The sequence below is a fragment of the Streptopelia decaocto genome (assembly GCF_964273445.1).
Source record: "Streptopelia decaocto genome assembly, chromosome: 3".
In the NCBI taxonomy this organism is placed as follows: Eukaryota; Metazoa; Chordata; class Aves; order Columbiformes; family Columbidae; genus Streptopelia; species Streptopelia decaocto.
The window spans coordinates 20,176,733-20,201,328 of NC_138656.1; the positions used below are offsets into that span (position 1 = coordinate 20,176,733).

A 24,596-nucleotide genomic window follows, 5' to 3' on the forward strand; every position below is an offset into this window, starting at 1 on the left:
GGGTCAGGTATATATGCAGCTTATCCTGCAATAAAGATAAATCTGAAGCAACAAGTGCATTAATAAATAGAGCTTTCTCAGCATCATGTTACATTTCTTTACTCAGTAGCAGGCCAACCCCTTATTCTTCTTATCACCATATAAACTGTTCTAGAAGTACACTATCTTAATTGTAGTATGCATAAGAGGATGCCCTTAGTATTAAGCATGCCTGAACAGATAGAGAAGAGCCCTGTAAAAAAACCTCTATAGAGACACAAACACACTAATGTAAACAGCTTGTTGTACAGTATTATGCCTTTATGTTATGCATTTCTATTATTTAACTATATTTACCTTTCAATCTTTTTTCTAAAACTGTTTAACATAGCTTTGTCTCAGTGTCAGAACTCACAGCTAATGTGCTCTTAACCAAATTTACAGGACTTTCATTAAAGTATGAAACCAGAAATTTTAAATATTTTCCTGAAAACAGGTTAATCCATATCTTTTCCAAAGTGGTTGTGAGCAATTGATTTCTTGGAATATTTTCAGCACTCTTTTATTAGTTATCTCATCCTAATTTAATGAACACCCAGCAGCATCTCACATTCAAGTTATCAATAGTCCAATTTGGTTAACTGGGAAAACGAAGGCTTACATTGCAGATGGAAGCAATCTAACTGATCACGAAATACCTCATTAGTGCTAAACAAAGTCTCACATCTGACCACGTGTGGAGCTCATTCAACTTGATAACCAGAAAGCTAACCTCAGCCCGTACTTTTCTGCTAGCTTGGCAAATGGAATAGTCTTATGCAATGAAGCCATAGGCAGAAAGCAATACCTCATTACTGGGCTTGCATGCTGTAGCGGGAAGTTCCGATTCATATTTCCCAACAACCACTGTCACCCCAACCTACAACACTACCCTCAGTAAAAGCACAGCTGCTGAACACAGCAGCCACATCCATGACTGAAACGATATTGTTAATTATAGACAGACTATCAGGAAGCTAGTCTATACAAGTCTAAATTCACTGAAAGAAGGTAATGATAAGAAAGAAAAATTTAAGCAGCACAACAAAATTGCTGCATCAGTTCCCACCAGCCCCACCCGCATGCAATAACCACATGTGCTTGTTTTTGCCCATGTTTTACTACACTAAATAGTAAATTATGGAAGACTACCCAGAAGCAGCTCACACATGATAGATAACTACATCTCACTAAGAACTATCAAAATATTTACATTGTTCGATATTTTGCTAACTCTATTTCTGTTTTCTACTCAGCCTCAGTCATTCTGCTTAGAGCGGTAATACAATGAAGAAAATTAATAACAAAAATACAAAAGCAAGTTTCTAGTAAAGGCAAACAAGATACCATAGAACATCCAATTAACAACGTGGACAAAAGAGCTGGTGTTAAGCCTTGAAGAACAAAGTAGTATAATAGTTTTGGGATACCATTCAGATCCACTATTACCTCTTTACTACATTTTACCTTGGAACCTCTGACACAAAAAGCAGTGACCACCAGACCCTCCCCTGAAACAGAGAGGGCAACACTGAAAGGCAGGGTAGGCAAGAGGGAACTCTGGACCTCAAAAGTAGAAAGAAGCTTCAATGTCTCATAAACCAATTATTTCAGCTTCAGTTTGTGCATTTTACCGATTCAGCAGTGTAAGTTCTAAATGCAGCAAGGAACTCTGAACAGTGTATTCAAATCCCCTTGGGGCTTACAGGAAAAGACACCAATTTAAGAAAAACAAAAAAGTGTTTGGCACAAACAAACAGATGGTAGTTTCTCCTGCCTAGATAGTAAAAGAAGATTAGAAATTCATACATTTCTGAAAGCAAATAACCTCTTTATTGTAGATGTTATTGGGAAAGCCATGAAAAAGTTAAAGAGCTCCGCAAAGTAACAGATTTTTTAAATCTAAGAAGGGAGGGATAAGCTCTCTCTCCCCCTGCCCCAGTCCATCTATCATCACACATCAGTGATCAAAATCTACTGTTAAAAAAATTAAAAACCTCTCAATTTCCTCAGAAAGCAGTTTGGTTTGTAGATCTCAACCATATCCAAGGCATTAACAAACAGCCATGTGACTCTCTTGTGGAAAGACCATGGAAAAAAAAGTTATAATCTGTCTGGAGTTCATGTTGGCCAGGCAAATCAATACACTTAGTCATAACTCAACAGCACTACCTACAAAGCAAGTAATTGTTTTCCCACTAATGCCATCTCTACCATTTTTTAACAGAGAACAAATTGTCAAAGTAGTGAGTTCACAGCGGATCTTAAACTGGCTTTGCTTGACAGATTAAGCAGAGACAACTGTTATATCAAGAAACTGTTTAAGTTTTTACACATTAAAAAGCCACTTACAGTTCACAGACAAGCATACCACCACTTTCTTCAGCTGTCTTAATGTATAAACATTATTACACAATGACACATTTACAAATATACTCCAAAACCCTTGACACAACTATTGGTTTTTCATTTTCTAAATTTCACCAGCAAAGAAAATCCATGATAAAATTTCTAGGACTATTCAGGATCTTAGACTTGACTGTCACAGACGGGAGTTCTAAACCATATTCATGATCTTACTTTTAGTTTTAATAACAACTTTGGTCTTAATTCCATTATGGTTTTATAAAGCTATCAGCATGACATACATTTCACATCGTTTAACTTCAAAGGGTTAAGATTAAGTTACTGAATTCTTGCAATACCTGCTGTAGTTTTTTATGGTATTAAAGAAGCTATCAACAGTAAGTGAGAACATATGTTTAAGACTAGGGTAAAGTTTATTCCAATAGGCAAATATTCCCTTTGGCTTTATATAATTATTTTGGACAGCATACGTATTAAAGAAAATATTTTAACTTGCATATTCAAACTATGTGGCACAGTACTCGATAATTTTCTAAGCCCAAAGCATTGTAACTGCAGCAATCTTTAATTAATTACTTAGTTCTCAAAATCCCCCTCTTCCTTCCTCCCACACAGAGATATCTCCACATCATCCAGTTTTTAGGCAACTTTGAGAACTGCTGCCCAACAACGGTGTTTCAATATTAAATTTTTTTGCCTTTAGAACTGGATCCTATCTGCTGTATTGCTGAGCATAGCACCTGCTTTCAGCAAACAGAATGGGGAGAAAATTCCAAAGTCTTTTAAGTCGATATGAAGTCAAGAAGCATCTCAAGTTGTCTACAGTTGTCAAGTTGTCTCAAGTTGTCTACCGATGTCTACAGGTATCAAGCACTCACTGTGTCTTGCAATTAATAGGAAAGTGCAAAACTGAGAAGACCACAGATGAAGACTCGTACACACACAAAACCCATCACACACAAAACCAATGCCACAACCAACCAACAACAACAAAAAAAAAAGACAACACACACCACCTCAAAAACCCCAGCTTTAATTCCAGCTCTACCCCGAAGCACAAGTGTAATCTGAGCTGTATCATTCCACCCACATTCCAGGTAGAATGGATTTTGTGTTTACAAAATGTGTCTTCTCAAATCTCTCTACTGATGCTCCATCCTGTGTATGAATATTTAATCACAGACAAGCACTTCAAAAATGGCAGTTTGAACATCTATCAGTGGCAAGTGCCTCTTCCCTAAGCCAAGACAGAGAAAAATTCTTATTTTACGCACACAATTAAATATGACATTGGTAAAGAAGCCGTAGAGAGATGCGCATTGAAAGAACCGATTTCTTAAGTTAGTCATTTTATGTCTAAAATATTTTTAAAGAATACTCATTACTCAGACAGGCATAACTCGCAGGAAGATGATGCTGCTGTACTTAAACATTCAAATTTGAAACAGTGCTCATCAATACTCCCTCGAAACACTCAGGAAAACAGCAAAGGCAATACTTTTGAAAAAACAAGCCACAAGTGCAATATTAGCTGTGGTAATAAAGCTTATTGCCTTTGAGATTGACCAAGCATATCTTATCACATGCACGATGAGAATGGCATAAATACCAGGAAGTCTAAACCAAGGCTGTTTACAGCCCTTGACCAACCTTGGTTACATAAAGACAGAAGATAAAGAATTAAAGCTTAGGGAGGGGGGAAGGGCAGAGATTCTTAACAATCCAGGAGTAATGATAGTTTAATTTCTAAATGCTATTGCTCTGCACAGGAAAGCACTATTGCCAAGCATGCACACTTCACCCAGGAATGTGAGTGTTTTCGGAGGAGGAAAGAAACATTTCCTCCTATTAAAGCCAGAGCTATCTCCTTCCCATTTTATCTGCATGTCAAATTCATTCACAAGGAGAGACTATACATGTCTTTAGACAGTATCCATCTGCTAATAGTTATGGCTTAGTCATTTTTATTAATTTATGCTACACAGCACAAGAGTTTTGTTGTACTATAGATGGCACAAGAATGGTTTTATCATGCTGCGTTTGCCTGTTTCTACAACAACACTTGTACATGAAGATAAACAGCAAGACCTTCCTTCAGAGACCTGAATGCAGAAAGTTGACATTATCTTCAGTCATAGGGTGACTATAACAGCAAACCAAAAAGAAAGTTATAACCTCTACCATAAAAATGGAGGGGAGGAATAAAAAAAAGGGAGGGCAGAAAGCATGTTTCACTCACAGTTTTCCCAGAGAAGAGAAGGCTGAGGGGGAATCTCATCAATGTTTATAAATATCTCAAGGGTGGGTGTCAAGAGGACGGGACCAGACTCCTTTCAGTGGTGCCCAACGATAGGATGAGGGGCAAAAGGCACAGGCTGAAGCACAGGAGGTTCCATCTGAATATGAGGAGAAACCTCTTGACTTTGAGGGTGCCAGAGCCCTGGAACAGGCTGCCCAGAGAGGTTGTGGAGTCTCCTTCTCTGGAGACATTCAAGACCCACCTAGACACATTCCTGTGCGATCTGCTCTGGGTGAACCTGCTTTAGCAGGTGGGTTGGACTAGATGATCTCCAGAGGTTCCTTCCAACCCCAACCAGTCTGTGAGTCTGTAAGCTGAGCACACTGTGACCACTACTCCGGGCTGTGCACCACCAAGGATACACAGTGTGGCACTCCACCACATCCCTCTTGTGAGTATCTGTACAGCTCCTCTCATTTTGAGCCACATGCCTTCAGCTGTCCCCATACCACAAGTCCCTCACTGCAGCACTCAGGTTTCCACTCACAAGGGCAGGCTCCACATGCCCTTATTCTCATCTCTACCCACACCGTCAGAGACCATGACCTCACAGTCACTAATTTTTCGTCTTGTGCCTGTCACACCTTTCAGAAGTATTTCTCCTTGATTTCAAGTGGCATTTTCCTGCCTCTATACTAACCAGTTCCTTCCTCTGTCTCTCCTTAATGCTGCCTTCCCTCCCCAGAAAACTTCATTCTTGTAAGGTCTATGCTGGCCTACATCACTATGACCAACCTTTAGTCTTCCGTGACCCCTGGTTTCAACCCACTCCACTTCCCAACACCATTTTCCTTGGTTTTCTTTGCCCCACTCACCTGGCCTGATTGCTTCCACTTTTAGACCTTTTCCTTCCCGGTTCACCGTCTGATATCAGTTCTCCTTCCCCACAACTCTCCCAGTCAGATTTATTTCTGTTAATATTGCATGATGGAGAATCTCCTGTGGAGCAATTTAAGCTGCTATTAACAAGCAGGGAGTAAAGGTCAGCTTAAAAACAAAACAAAACCCAAACCAAAAAAAAAAAAAACAAAACAAAACACACACACAAAAAAAAAAAAACAAACAAAAACACCACAAAAAAAAGACAACAACCACACCTTTCACCTTTATAAAATTGCTTCACGCACAGCTCAGGCCTCCTCAACTAAAGAATCTTCTCTGTTATACTTGCTTTCACCAACTCAGCTGGACTGTGCTCCTTGACACCCAGAATGTTTCTCAAAAGCTCTTGACTTGTTGGATTTGGTGTTCCAAAAATTATGTGAGAGATAAAAGTCTCACTTTGATTACTGCAAGCCTCAAAAATCAGAATTCAGATGGAAATTTCACGTGGCTGTTCTATTAGTGTCAATACACATGCAACAACAGCATTAGTGTATCACGCCTCAAGAAGAGATCTCCCTAAAAGGGTGACTGTAACAGGGGTCTCATTTTTACTAAACGCTAACAAGTATTTTGTTTACCACAAAACACTGAACTGTTAGTAATTATTTGTAATAAAAAACTTCAGTGCCAAACAAGTAGTAGTTACAAATTTTTACTATTTTAGCATTACAGTCTCATTGCACATATGATTTAGAGGCTAAAATCCACTCTTACGCCCAAGTGAAAGCAACCTGCTTTCTTAAGCCAGAAAAACTTTTTAAAATATAAGAACATTTTCACACCTTCTCATAGCATTTAATTTTTGCTGCACTTCACACCAAAGCCCAGATGACTTTGTAAAAATTGCTCACAGGAAGTCACACTAAACTCAGAAATACCATATGGTCACTGAACAAGAAAATAGCCATGATTATCAATCCAAATTAATGCCATTGATCACCTTAAAGAGAGACAGTTGTAAGCTTCCTAATTATCTGAGGTGCTTATTACGTATTTCAAAGTTTAAAAGTAATTCTATACTTCTATCAAAGCTAATAAATCAATCATCTCTGTTAAAGGCTTAGAGAGAAAGTACAGCTTGCTGCTCAAATCTATGGTCAACATATGAGAAACATTACTATGAAAGCCATTTGAAAAGCTTCCTCATGGGAAAGGGTAACATTATGAGAGCTAAGTGTTTTCACATGTTCTTTTTACCTTTGTTCTTTTATAGTCTTATTTTTCACCTCTTCTACAGCAAGATTTTTTTGGAGGCTACTAATCTGAATTCCATCTCTTTCTTCTTAAGGCCTCTTGGGACCACTCTCCCCCATCAGTGTCTTTTGTTCCTGCTACAGTAATTCTCTGATCAGCCCAAAATACCTTCACATTGCATTCTCCCACAGTTGGGAATCTGCAATGGTAGCAGATTTGGAAAGGAGTGGGGAAAAAAATAGAATCACTTGAAGGGAAAAACCCCACTTTCTCAGCAATGTTGTAAGCCTGCCTGCTTAAAAAAAAAAAAAAGAACAAGTTTCATCCTGCAGTCGTGCCTCATGCATCTCTGAGCAAGAGAAGGCAATCAAACCAAGGCAAAGGTGTTGATCTGTATGCAGGGAAGCCTAGCCACCAACACCACTCTCTCCCATGTTCCATGAAGTCAAACAGTCACCGCTGCAGCTTTATTTATTCCATTATGCAAGTCACAAACAACCTTGACTCTGTTCAAAAGCGGGTTAAAAAAAAAAAATTTGAAAAATCAAACCCTTGCATTTTGTTCCCTACATCCCCAAAAGGGGGAAGAAAACAAATAAAAAACAATCCACAACCACCAAACCCTCCTGAGTTATGCTACAAAGTCTCAAAACCTAATATAGTCTCCCATGTTTTGCACCACTATAGTATCAGGTCCCAATTTCAACATCCATCTGCTTTTAGGTGACGTACGCATTTAAGCTTCTAATCTCAAAGTAACTGTGTCCTCAAACAAGGCTATTATATTACTACAGGATATTACTCACTTTGCTGTAAAGGAGGAAATAAATCTTTCTGCAGAATTTGATTTTCCTTTCTATTTAATGACTTTTAAAATATTTTACACTACAATCATGGTGTAGTTCAACCATTCTATTTCTAAACAGAATACTAGTGCCAAAGGCTATTGTGTTTTGTTACTTTAAGCTTAACATTTAGAGATAATTACTTAAGAAAAAAAGCCTCTGGATGTTTGCCTCTGTAATTTGTATCTCAGTTCACTTGTACAGTCGGCAATCAGCACAAAGGCATCCCACTAACTAGTTGTAGTCTCTGGGAGCTACTGGAAAACTACAGCAGCACAGTAATTCATTTTACATTCAGAGTAAAATCTAAGTATATGTAAAATAAAAGTTGTGAATGTTATAAACACTATAACATACTGTGAATGTTTATATGCGTTATTTGTGAGAGTAAACAACTTAGCAATGACAAACTTAAGAATTTGCCACAAAAGCCTATAAATGCTGATGTTTTAAGTATTTATATTTTCCTAATGCACACTTCCCCATTCCAAAGATGGATATTCCCTCCCTCGTTGGCTGTTTCACTCTAGATCTCTTCCACCTCCATCACTGCAGACTCTTACCCCTTTGTCCAGTTAAGAAATCCATCTTCTTCCCAGTCCCTGTCTGTTCCAAATGCTTTCATGTATCTTTATTCCCCTGCAATTCCACCAGTCTAAACTTTTAAAGCTGAGCACATTTATAAGCCCACTGACAATTTGGACTCCTTACCCTAAGTGTTTGTTACTGTTTTACAGGCTTGTCTAAACCACACATTCTATAACGAGCTACTTGCAATTCTGATCAGACAGTTTTTGTTCATTTAAAATACACATGCTACAGATACGCTTTGAGTAACCACAGCTCTTCATCCCTCTCCTGAACCAGGCTGGTTCTCATTTGCTGACATATAACCTGAACCATCAACTATCCTGCAAAATCATATTTTTTCAATCTTATCCAGAGGCTGAGAAAAAAGACAAGGTGTCCTATTGCCTTCCTCACAGAAGTGTTTTTAATTTAACTTTTAATATCTTCTCCTCCTCTACCAAAAGATGAGGTGAGCTGTCTTCCCGACGCAAGGTAACCCATTCGGTAGGCGGGATACAACAATAGCTAGTTGCAAAATCAGCAGATGCCATCACTGACAACATGATCACTAGCTACTCGCACTGGATCCAGAAGGTGAAGAAGCTTGTGCGCTACTCATTCAATGCACACCTCTGGATGGTCCTCCACTTTAATGGTCTCTCCAATGCACCTCCAGCGTTTGCCACCACCACTGGGAGCAATGCTTTAGCAGCTCAGCAGAACACCAGCTGTGCAGACAGAAGTCAGGAGCTACCACACCTCAGTTTACCAAGACAAAGGGTGTCATATGAGACCCCTGCCTGGACAGCCTTGGTTCTCACAGCCTGTGCTCCTAACAAACTAGGCGGCTGCAAGCAGTTTATATCTGAACAAAGACGAAAAGCATACGAAAGGCTGGTCGTGTTTCAGTCCATAATGAATGAACAAAGTTAGGTGGCTGAACACCTTTAAAAAAAACAAAACAAAACAGAAAAGTCCTGGGTCTTACTAAAATGAATACAAAAACTCATAAGCAAACTTAAAAAATTAATTCATTTTTACATAACGTTTTAAAACAAGGCTCAGAAGACACGCAAGGGCACTGCTGGCTGCCCAGGGGCTGAGGGGTGCAGACCCCCACCCAACGGGAGCTCTCCCGCCCTCGCTGAGGAGACGTCGGTACCCGGGGGTGCGGGTACCCGGGGCACTCCCGCCCGCCCAAGGAGTCGCTCCCCCCGCTACAGCCGCCACTGGAGCACGGAGCCACCGCCGCCTCCCCAAAGCGCGGGCGGGGGGAAGCCGCCTCCCGCACGGAGCCGGGGCGCGGGGCCCTGAGGGGCTGGAGGCAGGAGGGGCAGTCGTCCCGGCAGACGAAAAGCGGGAGGGCTGCCCGCTTGCCGCCCCGCGGGGCCCCGCCGCCGTCCGCGCCGCACCGCCGGCTGCCCGCCGGAGCCGGCTGCGGCTGACGCGGCCGGTACCGCCCTCCCCCCGCGGGGGCCGCACACCTCAGCGGCGGCGGCGCGGAGAGACCGCCCCGCAGGGCCCGCCCGCCCCGGCGGGCTCCTCTCACCTCACGACCGAGGGAGGACGGGCGGGGAAAGCCGCTGGCCCGCCCGGCGGTGCGTACCTGGCGGCTGCCGGCGGCGGGGCCCCGGAGGCGGGTGCCCGTTGTTGCGGCCCGGGTGGCGGCAGGAAGCGAGCGGCCCCCGCGGCGACGGCGTCTCCACCGTGGCGCAGTTACCATGGGACGGACGCCCTCTCCCTCCGGAAGTCACCGCCGGGAGGGCGGGGAAGGGGGCGGGGAGAGGCGCCATCTTGAGCGCGGCGCCTGGCTCGCCGCCATCTTGAGTGTGGCGCGGCCGCAGAGCCCGCCCGAGGGCCTGTCCCGGCCCCGTCCTCCCCTTGGGCTGGCAGGGGTTATGTCGGGGAGGTGCCACGAATGGAGGTTTTGCAAAACTCTCCTGAGAACGACAGCCTAATGCAGAAAGCTTTTAAAAGAGACCTCAGCAGAGGAAAAGCTGTATCTGCAGTTGAAAGAATTCTCTTCAGTGTGAGAAAATTACAATAAAAACAAACACACACACATAGTGCTACCAGCAGGAAGTCTGTGTTGTTTTGGTTTGGTTTGGTTTTTTTCTGGAGGAATTAAATAAAGAAACTAAACCTGGCTCTCTCAGCAGCCACCCTGTAACCCGTGGTGGTCGCAGAGAGTCCCTCAGCCCAGGCTGGGACAGGGAACATGGCGGAAGGGGCAGGAGCAGCAGGGGGACAGAGGTGCCGTTTGGGGCCACAATAGCTCCTAACCTCATGGAATCATGAATCATTTTGGTTGGGAGAGACCGTTAAGATCATTGAGTCCAACCATAACCTAAATCCAGCACTAAACCAAGTCCCTAAGAACCTCATCTACATGTCCTTCAAACACCTCCAGGGATGGTGACTCTACCACTTCCCTGGGCAGCCTGTTCCAATGCCCAACAACCCTTTCTGAGAGGAAATACCTCCTAATACCCCATCTAGGTCTGGTCAGAGCTGCCACATGGTTGCCCCAAACAAGCTGCTGTGAATCAAGAAAGCACACAAGAGAAAATGTTCAAAATTCCCTTAAAAAAGTGTCTAGGAAAAACAACTGGTCACAGCTAGCCAAACACACTGCTTCACAGCCCCTGCTCCCCACAAAAAAAATCCACCACCAGCTTTCCAGCCCCAAACACTACGATGCCCGGTGTCACTTGCGCACGGCTCTGGCGGCCAGGCCACCTGGGGCACAGTGTGATCCACAGTAGCCCAGGGACAATTTCATCCCAGGCTGTGACACAGATCCCTTCTCTGGCCCCTACAGTGGGGCCTGCAGCACCCCCATGCACATGAGGGGCAACACTTGGTCTTTAAAAAAAACCAAACAACAAAGGTAATATTGTTTATAAAATTGCACGTAGAAATGATGTTATCTTGATAGGTAAATCCAGGGCTGTAATCCTAGGAAACGCTTGCTACGGCTGTAATTGTGCTGTCTTGTGCATATGCTTTTGTTTTTAATTACATGATTGCATACCATTTTGTCCCAAAGGAACTTTGCCTCATGTAGTGCACAGAATGGGCTGAAATACAGTTGCATTGTTATTAGGAGACACAGAAATTCCTAACATTTGCGTGCTTGCTAGATAAAAGCACATCTTCATAATTTCTAAAGCCGGAATAAAACGTTGGATAATCCGCAGTGAACCTTTGCACATGACAAGCTGTTACACTTTTCATCCCATCACGAGGGTAACTGGCTCTCCAGAAGTCGCTCTGAAGCATGTGAAACACCTCGGGCCAGGCATCCGATGGTTTGGGAGTCAGAGCTTGCAGCCTGAGTCAGAGACACCAACTCCCTCCCTCTTCCTTCTTCCTCTGGAGTTCACTCAACACGGTTTTTATTAAAGGCTCATTATAATCTTGACTTCTGTCTCAGACCTCATCCTATACGCCCACAACACATCTCCTGTATCAGCCCAAGAGTTTGCGTCTGGTCAGATAGGGGTAGGACCAGAGCATGAAATGCTGTAAAAGCTGATGTCTTTAACTCCGTCTAGTGCTACGCTCAAGGAGCGCAACTGTGAATGGGAGAGTGCATATGAATTTTAGCAGAGATATCTCTTCTGTGAAGCAGCAAGTGGAAGAGGAAAAGCTCCAGCCCCTCTGGCTGCAGAGGGACTTGGCTGCCAGGCCTGGTCACTTAATATCATCTTCTGCCACTTAATCTCTAATTGTGCTGATTTCTTCCATCAGCTCAGGCAACTACTGAGTCATGCGATATAGTTTCTGTAATTTCTGTGACACCTTCCCTTTTTCATAAGATACACCTACAAGATGTCATTTGTGCTTCGGTGATCCTCCTCTGAAGTACACTGACATCGAGAAATTTTAAAGACCCGTGTTTCCACACCACAGCTCCTGTCTTGCGGTGCCATCTACTGTTCATGAGCGGAAGAGATGCTGGAACCAATGGAATTTCTCATCAGACCGATTTGCCATAATTAACCCATTTTGGAAACTGATAGACGGCGCTAATAAAAAATATATTTGTAACTTAATAAAATATTTCTATATATAAAATCTATACATCTATCTATTCGTATTTTTATTTTATGGCGTTAAATTGTGACACAGATCTCTCTTACATAAAATCAATGGCACTCACAATTCAAACAGACAGATAGAGATATAGATAAAGATAGATATGTATATATAAAAGTTATTTACTTCTGTCTATGTTGTTCTCTGTAACAGATTGCTTCAGAAAATAGTGGACACACACACAAAAAACCCACAAACACACAAAACCAACCAAACAAAAACCCCAAACAAACAAAAAACAAAGACACACGCCCCGCCCCCCCAAACAAAACAAAACAAAAAACCAACAACAAACACCACCACAAAAACAAAACACCAACCACACAGACTTGAAATAATAATCTATCACCCTGCTTCATTTTCAGCTCTCTGAAAAAGGGATAGCCATCCAGATCAGAGCCCAATCAAAATTTTACTTTCAAAGTAAAATTGCAAATCTTGGAGTGACAGATCCTTCAATCCATCTACAAAAAGAAGTGAGGTGATTTTTGAAACAAGGAGGAGACAAAAAATGAGGGATTATCCAGAGATCATATGCATCCAGTTTCTTGTCTTTTCTACCTTGATGTCTTTCTTTACAGTGACTTCTTATTCTCACCCCCAGTCCATAATCAGCAGTTAAATAGTTCAAAACCACTGAACCACCCTTGTCTGTCTTTTACTATTAGTGCATAAACTTAAGAGACAAATATAAGGGACTTACAAAATCTCTCCACATTTCTATGAAGAAAGTGTTTAGCAACCAGTACAGATAATTCCCCCTTGAAGACCTCAGATTCCAAATTAAGATACAAATCCTGAACAGCAAATACAACAAAAGGAATATGAATACAGAATTTAATATTGTGGTTCTGTGCATACTCAGATCCTTATATAAATTTAGCAAACCTGACCCTCCTACCTGTTCTTGAAGGAATTGGAAAGTCATTATTCTCTGAATTAGTCTGGCTAAAAAGGAAACAACGCAAGGTGTTCAGCTGCTTTCATTCCAGTGAAAATTTAATTTAATTAGAGCAATTTCAGATCACACTTCTGGCAGCTGTGTTTATCACACTTTCTTCAAAGGACAGGAATTAGCATTGACTGACATTAGCATCAAAGCTCATTTATTCACCCACCCACATCCTACCAGCCCTTCCGAGTTTGTCTGTTTATTTAGCACTTTAATAACAGCACAGTAAATAAGATTTCATTTCAGAGTGTGCATGGTTTTTGTCAAAGCATTTAGCATAGACTTCTTATAATGTCATGGTAGAGCCCTTCTTTGCAGGTTTGATGAAAAAGCTGCTGTTCTCCATAAGACATATTTTAAATGCATAACAAGGACACATGACTGGCATCCAGAATTTTTTTGGTCAACAACTAGAAAATATCTGTCTTTCAGCTGGTGGGGGGCAGGACAAAAGTGCCAGAAATTACCTGTCATCCCTTAAACTGCAGAAGACTGTCTGAGTCCAGAGCCAGGTGGGTCACAGGGGGAGCTGAACTTTGGGGCTTGAGGTAGCCATGTGGTACTGAGGTCTCGTTTCTGTTGCACAGCTGCTTTGTCCTTGCCAGCTCATATGGAGGTATGAGTGCTGCCCATTCCCTCACAGTGCACAACCTGCTGCCATCTCTTGTGAATTAAAAGTAGGTTCTTACCGGTAAAGACCACCTTAAGTTTCACATTTGTGCAGCGCCTGGTCAAACAGGACTTGATCCCCAGCTAGAGCTGCTGGAGCACAGGAATGAAGTGGACAGATCATAGCTGAGCTGCTTCTTTTGGAGGCACTTCCAGAGCTGCTGCCACAACAGAGGAGACACCAGAGATGTTGGCAACAGGAATCTGCTGCCTACACTACAGCCTCAAGCCCTGGGGAAACAGAGAGCAGCACATGGGCTGGGGCTCCATGGGATTGTTCTTCAGTTATCAGTGGTAGTTTATATGTAGTCACCATTGCTCATACGTGACAAAATATGAGAAAATGATGCCACAGAAAGAGCAAAATGCCCTTTCAGTTGCTTTCCAAAAAAAGGTGAAGCAAACAACTCCATTTGATTTTTTTTTTCAACAAGTGGAACCCAACTGAGCTGAGGGAGCAGGTTCACAGCAGGCGCCCTTCACCGAAAGATTCCCCCCAGATCTCACCCTTACCCCCAGCTTGGCAATGTAGATATCATCAGGTACAAAAGAGAAACAGCAGAGAGAATTAACCTGCCACCAATAGGGTGGAAATGGAGCCTCCTGTGCCTCCTACCCAGACAGAAATGGCTGATCACAAGCCTCCTCTGTTACGCTTGGCTCACTTATAAAATCAGGTGAAAGCCAGTAAGAGCAGCTCTGCAAGCAAAGGGACAGTGTGGGCATTTTCTGCCTTGCAGTGAAACATCAGAACTGATGATGGAAATGGTTATTCCTTCCCAAAGGGTTATTGTGCTACAAGCAGAACAGTGTTATCAGCATTGGCGGTAGCTGAAAGAAAAAAATCAGAGCCCTCGCTTAAAGACACAATTCAGAATGTGAACAAGAAACAGCACAGCTCTAAGTTGTTTCCCCAGTGGGCACATGATTCTGCAGATAAGTCAAATTAAAAAACAAGCAAACCAAAGAAAACAGATGAGAGAATGACTGATGGGAATAAATTCCATTGCTTTGACCACAGCATTACATTATCAAATCCCAGGACTTATCAGAATTATCATAAGACAACAGTTCTGTGTAATAGAAATAATTTAAGTTTCAATGTTTCATCCAGCAGTTCAGACAGGCCACTCCAGTGTGCCATCTTAGCTGGAATATTTATTGATGCTGACCACTGGTTTATACAGCAGGAGTTGAAAGGTGAAGAATTCAACTCTCCAATTCTGAAATTAGAAAGAAACAGATATGCCAAGGAAACAAGACCCTCGGCTGCCTGTGGGAAAGTAATGGAAAATTCACGGCTTTCAATCACGTACAGCACTTGTTATGCAGAAACAGGCTGAACTCCCAGGTTTGCTTGGAGGTTGCGTCATTTCCAGTCTTCCCTGTGAGACCCAAGTATGGTTTATTGTCATGGCAATTTGCATGTAGGACGAATGAAAAATTAGTGCTGATTTGCATTTTCAACTGACAACCTCACAACTGGAGAACTTTGTTTATTCCATTTAGCCAACCAGAAACCACACAGGCCCATGCAAACCCAAATTTTGGACATGCTTTTTCTCATCTACCAAGAGACTGTCAGGAAAAAGGATAATTTAGGCATCTTTTCAAAAGTATTGTCCAGAAAAGTCATCTTGCATAGTACTTTCCATAATCCACTCTTCCAGATGTTCTTCTCACTTTCTTCAGAAGTACTTCATTCTGCTACTCTGATGAATGAGAAATAAATCTGTAGCTGCCCAGAACAAAAGAGGACCTTGCAGGCTGATTTAGGATATTGAATATCCTAAATATTAGGATATCCTAAATATTAGGATATTGAATATCCTAAATATCAATATTTCAGGATATTGAATTGCACTGTAGCGCCCCAAGCAGCAAGCTTTCCATATTCAGAAGTGATCAGTTAACAACAGGTCCAAGATCCATGCATCAGAAAATGAGTTTCAGTTAAATTGAATCCAGATGACAGAAGCACCATCTATCTCCTTAGCTTAAATAAAGCAGTAGATGCCACAGAGGCCACGTTCTTCCTCATAAAACTCCTTTTTCTCTTCGATGATTGTGTTGGAGTTTTCTTCTGTACTGAACATTAAAATCATACTGCACTGGGCAAAGGGAGGAGATGTTTCATGCCGTGGCCTGCCAATGATTCATTCATAGCCTAGATATTATTTTAACCAGAGATATAATGGAATGCAAACATTCAGTATTTAGTAGTTGAGACACTTTTTGGGCCCCCTTCTGACACTTCATTAATATTTGCGAAAGCAGTTTGGGAAAAAGCTGCTTTATCACTCTGTACCCAAGGTGGCTTTTTTCACTCAGAGTCCCTGTCATTTCTCTCTGAGCTCTCTCCACCATCTCCATGTTCCTGAAAACAGTAAAACATTCATTAGATAAAAGGTAACTGATTTTAGTATCTCCTGTTAGGAGCACTTAAAACCAATAGTTGTCCCAGTGCTTCTAGTTACACTGAGCATGACTAGAAGCTGATTTATGGCTGTAGCTTATGTGGTGAAGTCATAACAAGACATTTGCAATACCAGAAGCCACAAAACATATCTAAAATAAATCTCGAAAAGCAACCATGCGGAAACATTGAAGGGGCCCAAATGCAAAGTCTCCTCTTCTACCCTTTTACTCTCAGGTTACTCCATGCACTACTCAAGCCTGATAAAATGCAATTAAATAAGTTTGTGTATTGAAGGTTCAAATTTAAGACAGTTACAGAGAAACAGGAACAGCATTTGATGAATGAGAATTAAACTCAAATGGAAGATCTCAGAATTTTCTACCAGGGCTGAGGTCCCCTTTTAAAATTCACTTGTAACACACCTAAAATTCAGAAGCCCATGCTACCACTTGTACAGATCCCACTTTTTCAAAGTAGACATTCACTTTAAAGAGCAAAGCGGCACAAGCTGACACTTCAATTCTTTGGGGAAGTTGTATTGCACCTAAATTGCAAGAGATCATGCCTGATTCGTCTCTAAAATTAAAATTCTGTGTAAAACTATCAAACTAGAACTTGAAACACAGACTCAGTTTCAACAGCTTTTAGGACCCCTTAATTTATAGGCAGTCCTCAGCAATATAAAGTGAGCTTAAAATGAAAAAGTTCATCATTTTCTATCCCCACATTTAAAAGATCCCATATTTTCCATAGAATTTTATTGCTAGAAAAACTCAACTTCACCAGGGTTTTGATCCATCCTTCATTACTCACTTTCACCTGGTTGATCATCTCTGCAATGTTTCCTTGAGCAATGCTGAGTTGTGTCTATGATCAGCTAGATGTCCAGTACAATAACCATTGTTGCAGCTGCCAATAACCCATCTCTCAGTGTAACAAAGCAGGGCAGGTTATTTTCTTCCTGGCAGGAATTAATAGAGGATAATTTGAGCTACATTTCATTATTCAGCCGAATTACCCAACAGGCAACAATACTAATAAAAACAAGAGCGCTGCACACAGAGACACACACTTCAGAGACTTTCAGTGAGCTGATGACAGAAAAAGATTTTAGAATTTGTTTTTTGGAGGGTTTTTCTATCACCCACATTCCCAAGAGTCCTTTGTGGTTAGACAAAGTTGTCTAAGGTGCTCCTCTGTCTTGAGATTTTTCCTCAGGAGGTTCTGCTAACACAATACCCTGACATGGGCACCAAAACTGGGGCAAATATTTGTCTCCAACACCCAGATCAACATGGATTTTTGATTCTGCTACCAGAAGTGATACTGAAGTGAACAATCTGGCCATGTGTCTACATCATCTTTGCCTTGTGCCTTCGCCCCGTCAGTTTGGGGAATAAAACCTCTAAGGTTGTCTCAGCTTGTTTGTTCACTTTCAAATATCATGTGCAATCAAAACCCAGCTTAAAAGCAGTAACTTCAGAACATACAGTACAGGAGGACTGGTGCATGTAATAAGACACATAAACTAATAATCACACTCAAAGCGCTACTAAAAGTTTCAAATAGCTTTAAGTAAAAGAGTGAAAAAAGTATTACAGATCCAAATTCGGTCCAACAGTAGATTGTTCAGGGCTAAAATCAGCTTTTAACATCTTTTGTGGGGTAAACCATAATAGCAGATTTAAACAAAGCCTAATGAAGCACATCCTCTTCATTCTCCTGAGCAAGATACAGATCTTACTTACCTGATTCTGTGTCCTGCAGTCTTCCTCTGCCGTGTGTTTGTATCTGGGTTCATTGAGTCCAAACAGCATGGCAAGTTTCCTTCCAAGAGATTCACAAGCTGAAAACAATAGCTGGAACATGCTCCTTCTAGTAAAGGCTTTTTGCAATAGGCATTTTACATGGTGACAGAAAATTGTGTGGAGTGATCATACAGATGAACATAAAGGATCAGTAGACAAGATGACACAGAGCACAATTCATTTATTTAGTGAAAATCTTCTCCTTGCTTGAGAAACCTCCTTCATAATCTAGCCATCACAACTTTTTCCAAAGGTCTGGCTAGCTTTTCTGGAATAGCCACACCTGATTTACTCCATTCCCAGTCAAAAACATTTTTTTCTGTGCTATGTTTCAATTAAACAAATTCACCTTGGTTTAGTTCATTACACGATCTCATTACTGCCTCAGAACAAGTAGCACTTCTACCTCCATACGTACATCTGCCTTGGTGTGTATAGGGGATACGGAATGGAACTGACATCTGTTGTATTTTAGGCAATTGGTAAAAAAAACCCAAAAACCTTCATTGCAACTACTTTCAGGCCCCACCTTTTCAGACGCAGCCCTGATCTGCCTATGGCAAGCTGACAGACATCGCCTGGAGCAAACCTCAGCCAACCTAATCCCACTGTCAGCTTTCTGAGATGATGTTCTTGCGGCAGTTATTGCTATGACCCTTTTTCTTTATGGCCTCAGTTCCTGCCTCTGGGCCAGTTTCTCCTGCTTCATCCTTATACCCTCTCTACTTTTGCACCACACTCTCCCTTGAGTTATGCTGGTCCGATCTCAGATGTTCAACTGATTTTCATAAAACTGCAATAGATTTAGCTCAAAAACAACTTACTTGCTGCCTACTCATTAATATACTGTATTGGAGGTCACACTGATCACAAAACAGTAATAAAGGTCACTGACACTTACCAGAAACTTTATTTTCAGTTGCTGATAACATGTTGTTAGCACTGAAGTATTTTGTCCCTTGTGGGAAAGAACAGGACTTACAAACGTTTCAAAACATGGGTAGGCATTCTGTTTTTTTTTTCACTAGTCCATGTTAAAACAATTATTTGCTTGCTTCACTCCCATAAATCGCAGAGGAACTAAGGCATTTCAGAGTCTTGAAATCTGACAGAGAGTAACTGATTCAGCTTTGCTATCCCTCTAAACGTTTGCCCAGGATCCAAATATACAAGCTAGAGAGATTTGTGTGTGGAAGGGACATAGGGCAAGGTAAAGAATTCTGTTGTGTTTGGGTTTGCTTTTGTTTGTTTGTTTGTTTTTGTTTTTTTCTCAGCATGCCTAGACTTTTTGAAAATACTAATTTAAAGTAAACTAGGTTAAAAACTTGGTTCTGGGCTCTCCAGTTTAGGAAGGACAAGGAATTACTGGAGAGAGTCCAGCTGAGGGCTACAAAGATGATAAGGAGACTGGAGCACCTTTATTATGCAGAGAGACTGAGTGAGCTGGGTCTGTTCGGCCTGGAAAAAAGAAGGCTGAGAGGGGATCTCATCAATGTTTATAAATATCTCAAGGGAGGTGTCAAGAGGACAGGACCAGACTCTTTCCAGTGGTGCCCAACAACAGGATGAGGGGCAACAGGCACAGACTGAAGCACAGGAGGTTCCATCTGAATATGAGGAGAAACTTCTTTCCTTTGAGGGTGCCAGAGCCCTGGAACAGGCTGCCCAGAGAGGTTGTGGAGTCTCCTTCTCTGGAGACATTCAAAACCCACCTGGACACATTCCTGTGTGATCTGCTCTGGGTGAACCTGCTTTAACAGCTGGGTTGGACTGGATGATCTCCAGAGGTCCCTTCCAACCCCAACCAGTCTGTGACTCTGTAAGAAGAAAGCTGAGTGGCAAAGTTAGGACACGTGCTTTGGAGGTTTCTTCATTACATTTTTTCATTAAATCCCCTATTTCTGTTGAGTAATGGAAATGGGTCAGTATATACTGTCATGATATATAATTTTCCCCCTGTGACTCATGCCTCCTTATCAGTTGCGGAGAGGGGACTTCAGAGCACTGCCTTTGGAGCAAGTCAGTTTGCAGAGTGAGGAAAGCTGTTGCCTGTAGGACCCCATCCTCTGTCGTGGAGAGCTTGGAAGATGTGAGTGAAACAGAAGACTGAGGAGTGAGAAGGAAGATGAGATGGTTTTATGACAAAGGCAGCTGAAAGGTGACATGGAGAGTTAGACAGGAGTTTGGCAGGAGTGTTGACTGTTCATAGTCACTACAGATGCACACGATAGGAACATGATCCACAGTGTAACATGCTAAACGTCCCATGACATTTCTAGCTGGACACTCTAAGTTGGTTGCTGACAATCTTGTCTCTTGTCTTTGTATTGTGAAAAATCGTTTGCAGAGCATTCAGACACTTATCTTCCACCACTTCTCAAGAACCCATGAGGAGGTGAACAAGGACCCATTCTGTACTACATTTCAATGTTGCACAGCAAATAAAAGAGGACAGACTACACAGACATATGAAATGCACTGAAAACAGACCATGCTCTCTTGCATGAGTAACTATCCAATGCATTAAGTCCTCTGGGAAAAATGGCACATGACCCTGTAATTAAAGCCTAGCACGCTGCATAAGGACACAGAATTGACTTGAGATGCCGTATAGCTATTCATACTTTTTTTCATAACTAATTTCACTTTATTGAGTTGCTTTTTGATGTTTAACTGCAGTGTAATAATTTCTTTTTATAATTAATGCATCATACAGTAATAAAGATTAATTTAAGCATCTATCACAATGATATATATGGAGATGCGATGTTTGTTTAAAAAAAAATCACTGGCAGCAAGAAGCCTATGAGAGGATAAAACGGCAGCAAGAAACTTAATGTTGCTTCAAAAAAAAAAGCTCAGCCACAGGTCTGATTTTTCTTATGAAAGCTGAGAAATAGCTTATAGGGATTAGTTACCCATATTTCACTGCCAGCACAGAGGGATATACAGAGAATGGCACTGCCTTGTTCATAGATACTTAGTATTTTAATGAGTGAATGGGTTGATGCAATAGATGTATGTATAAATATGTATTTTGCAAAAAACTGAAAGTAACATGGAAAATAAGAATACAATTCAAAAGAATGCATGTAAGAGAAATATTCTGGAAAACAGAACAAAACAAAACAAAAAGTGGGTGTAAGGAAATAATCTCAGGATTCGACAAGTCGGGAAACAGCTGCTCAGGTAGCAGATACGCACTACTTGCCCTTGGTGAGCCCCAGCTGGAGGTTTCTGTTCTCTTTTGGACATGACAACATTTGAAAAGCATGTGGACAAGTCAGAGAAAGTCCAGAGGATGGTAGTAAGAATGAGTAAATATCTTGGGAACTAAGACTAAGGCAGAAAGATGGAAAGCAATGGTGGTGTTTAGTCTACAGACAGGAAAGCTATGGAGAGGCACAGTAACAGTCAAATACAGGAAAAGTTCGTGAAAGACAAGAGGATAATTTGTCAAAAGGACAAGAGAGGAACTTGAAATGCAGACAGCATGACCTCCGCTAAAGAAAGTAAACTCTATTAGTGAAAGGATTCAAAAGCACTACAACTAATTACCTGGGGAGCTGGTTGAACATTACTCAACATCTTTAAGAATAAATTTGACAAGCCTGTCAAGAGTTACTCGATCTCTCTTGGGGCAAGAAGCCAAACAATATGGTCCATCCTTAATTAGAATCACGCTATTCTGATTCTTCTGGAAGTGCTTTCTGCCATGCTGGTCTAACTGTGAAGGTTGCACAAAATTCGTAACGTACCCGACATCTTACACTCTGGTTGTTATCTACCTGTGTGATAATCTGTTTTTTCTGTTGTGTTTGAATTACTCTTTTGCTCGTGCTAAGGCTGCCTCTAAGTGTCCAAAATCACAGATAGCTCCTTCCTGGCCATCGTAAAATGCATCCTTTGAAAAAGACTGACAGGCTGATACCAAGCAGTGCATTCTGAATTGTCATTGTTGATAATGTTAATATCATCAGAATAAGAGAAAATACCTAATTTTAAAGGTCATCAAGTGTTTTAATTTCTGGTGATAATCCCTTGAGACTAAACACAGTCCCATACCATTCAGCTTGCAATATAGTTTGATCTGCCAGTTTACAAAGAAGAAAGCACATAGCCTATTCTATTTGATCTCCTCATGCTGGCCAGATTGAGCTAATATATTATTTACTTTAAATAATCCCACCATGATTTTGACAGTCAGCATATACAACAGCTATACAGGGATCTGAATTTGGAACAATATAGGCCTTGGAAATACATCACCTGTATCCCATTTGTCAAACCAAACAAGACAAATGGGCAAACTCACATGTTTTCTCCTGAGAATTCATAACTCTGTGTCTGAGGTCTCCAGATGGTGGGTTCACATTGACATCAGTTGTGTCATATTTAACGTGGTCATCAGAAGACTCACTTGGTTATCTTTGCAAAAACCACACCTTTTATATTTCTGACTTTCTCCACTTTTAATACCGATGTTTTTCTGTGTGGAGATTTCTTGCCACACTTGTGATTTCTTCTAAACACCCATGGCTAATCCTCCTGTGTGCTGCCGCACTCCTAATCTGCAGATGCTCAGTGGATGCTGACTGTGTCCCATCGTTCTGATGCTGCGTGCATGGGCACTGCTGTCAGGAGTTCCAGAGGACTGCCATGGTTTAACCCCTGCTGGCAGCTCAGCACCACACAGCCACTCACTGTGGGCTGGGGAAGAGAATGGGAAGGGTAAAAGAGAAAAAACTTGTGGGTTGAGGCAAAAAGTTTAATTAAAGAAAATTAAAAACAACAACAACAACCACAAACCAACAAAAACAGTGAAGAGGGGGGAAAAAATAAAAAATACTAAAAAAACAAGTGATGCAAAAAACCCCAATTGTTCATCACAAAACAATCGATGCCCAGCCAGTCTCCCAGCAAGGGCAGCCCCCACCAACATCCATTCACCCAGTTTTATTGCTGAGCCCCGTGTCTGACGGTGTGGGATATCCCTTTTGTCAGTTGGGGTCAGATGTCCCCTTCCCACACCTTGTGCACCCCCCGCCTGCTCACTGGTGGGGCAGCCTGAGGAGCAGAGAAGCCCTTGGTTTCCTTTTCCAGCCGTGGAATACCTCATTTGCCCACCTCATGCCCTCTCACCTCCCCACCCTGCCCCTTCCCCATGGCCATGTGAAAGCCAGTGGATGGACTCCACTTTGACCAGCAGTGTGTCCATCCTGGGGCCAGCTGGAATGGGCTCTGCCTGACACCAGGGCAGCTTTTGATGTCTTCTCACAGAAGCCACCGTTGCAGCCTCCCCACTACCAAATCCTTGCCAAGTAAAGCCGATACATGACCTCAGAGAAACCCTACGCAGGCGTATGCAGCATCACACCACGTTCTCCCAAAGGGCAGATGCCTTGAAGAGGTTGCCAGGCCCTGGGACAGGGCAGCTGCTGGGACACAGGGCGAGAGCCTGTCAGAGTTTGCCAGTGCTCCAGCTCCATGGCCTTGGCAGTGACCTTATGGTCACAGGACATGCACGGGCTCCTGGATTTGTAATTACAAAGATGTCCTTTTCAGCATAACCTGATAAAGAGGATGTAACTTGTTGTAACTCTCCCCATTTTAAAGCTGCAATACCACTCCCGGGTACATACTGCTTGTGCTATACAGCCATCTAGAGGGCCTGATGCCCAAACTGGCTTCATGCTGTTGACCAGAAACCACAAAACTGCAGGAAAATACAAGCTTTGCTGACCCTTAGTGGCCAGAACTCCACTACAGTACTGTGGGAATTTATTTATAAATTCAAGAGTGCTGTTGTTCTGGTGCTGTTATGTGGTGTTATTTTGTTTTTTGGGAGTGTGGGGGGATGTACTGATGAACTTGCTGAGGGGAAGTACTGTTAGCAGAGAAGAGGATCTGGGTATCGCAGAGGAGAAGGTACCCGATCTTAAGATTTTATGGCAATTACAGAGAGCAAATTCAATCTTGCATCTAGGAGATATCAAAATCAACACTGTAAACTGAAGGTGAATCATTCTTTGGGAAAGACAGACAGAAAGATTGGATGCATAAGTCAAAATGATTTGGGATCACCACATGGCTCTGACAAGGAGATATGTGATTATTTGAGACACCAGGAGATGCATGTCTGGTTCAGTTAGAGAAGACTTAACCCATTGTACCAATGAGGCTTCATCTAGAATATCAGACACAAGCCTGGCTTTCAAGGATCAGGAAACAGGAATGGGAACAGGCAGAGAAGGACTCAGGGTGATCAGAGGAACTTAAAGATCAATGGGAGCCCCCACAAAGATGAACCAGTAAACATACTGAGAAAGAAGGGTACCTCCTTAGCTGCAGGACCGAGACATCCCTGATAAGCTCAGCAGAAACCTCTGTGATGGGAAGTAGTTGGCCGAACAGAAGAAACCCTGATGGGTGCAGGACAAAGAAACTGTGACCATGAACCAGGAAAACG

The 24,596-nt window shown here is 42.0% G+C and overlaps 1 protein-coding gene across 2 annotated transcripts in view; it reads right to left on the reverse strand.

Annotated features, from left to right (window-relative positions):
* The window catches only part of DISP1 (dispatched RND transporter family member 1), an 89,861-nt gene extending 79,930 nt beyond the window's left edge, over positions 1–9,931 (reverse strand). The window contains exons 1-2 of one of the 2 annotated variants that reach the window (XM_082047612.1): positions 9,728–9,931; positions 5,500–5,623 (exon numbers count right to left, since the gene is read on the reverse strand). The gene's annotated coding sequence lies outside the window, so the exon portion shown is untranslated. The remainder of the gene's footprint in view (positions 1–5,499; positions 5,624–9,727) is intronic. The other variant, XM_082047611.1, reaches the window with a different exon arrangement.
* Between the last annotated feature and the right edge of the window lie 14,665 nt (positions 9,932–24,596).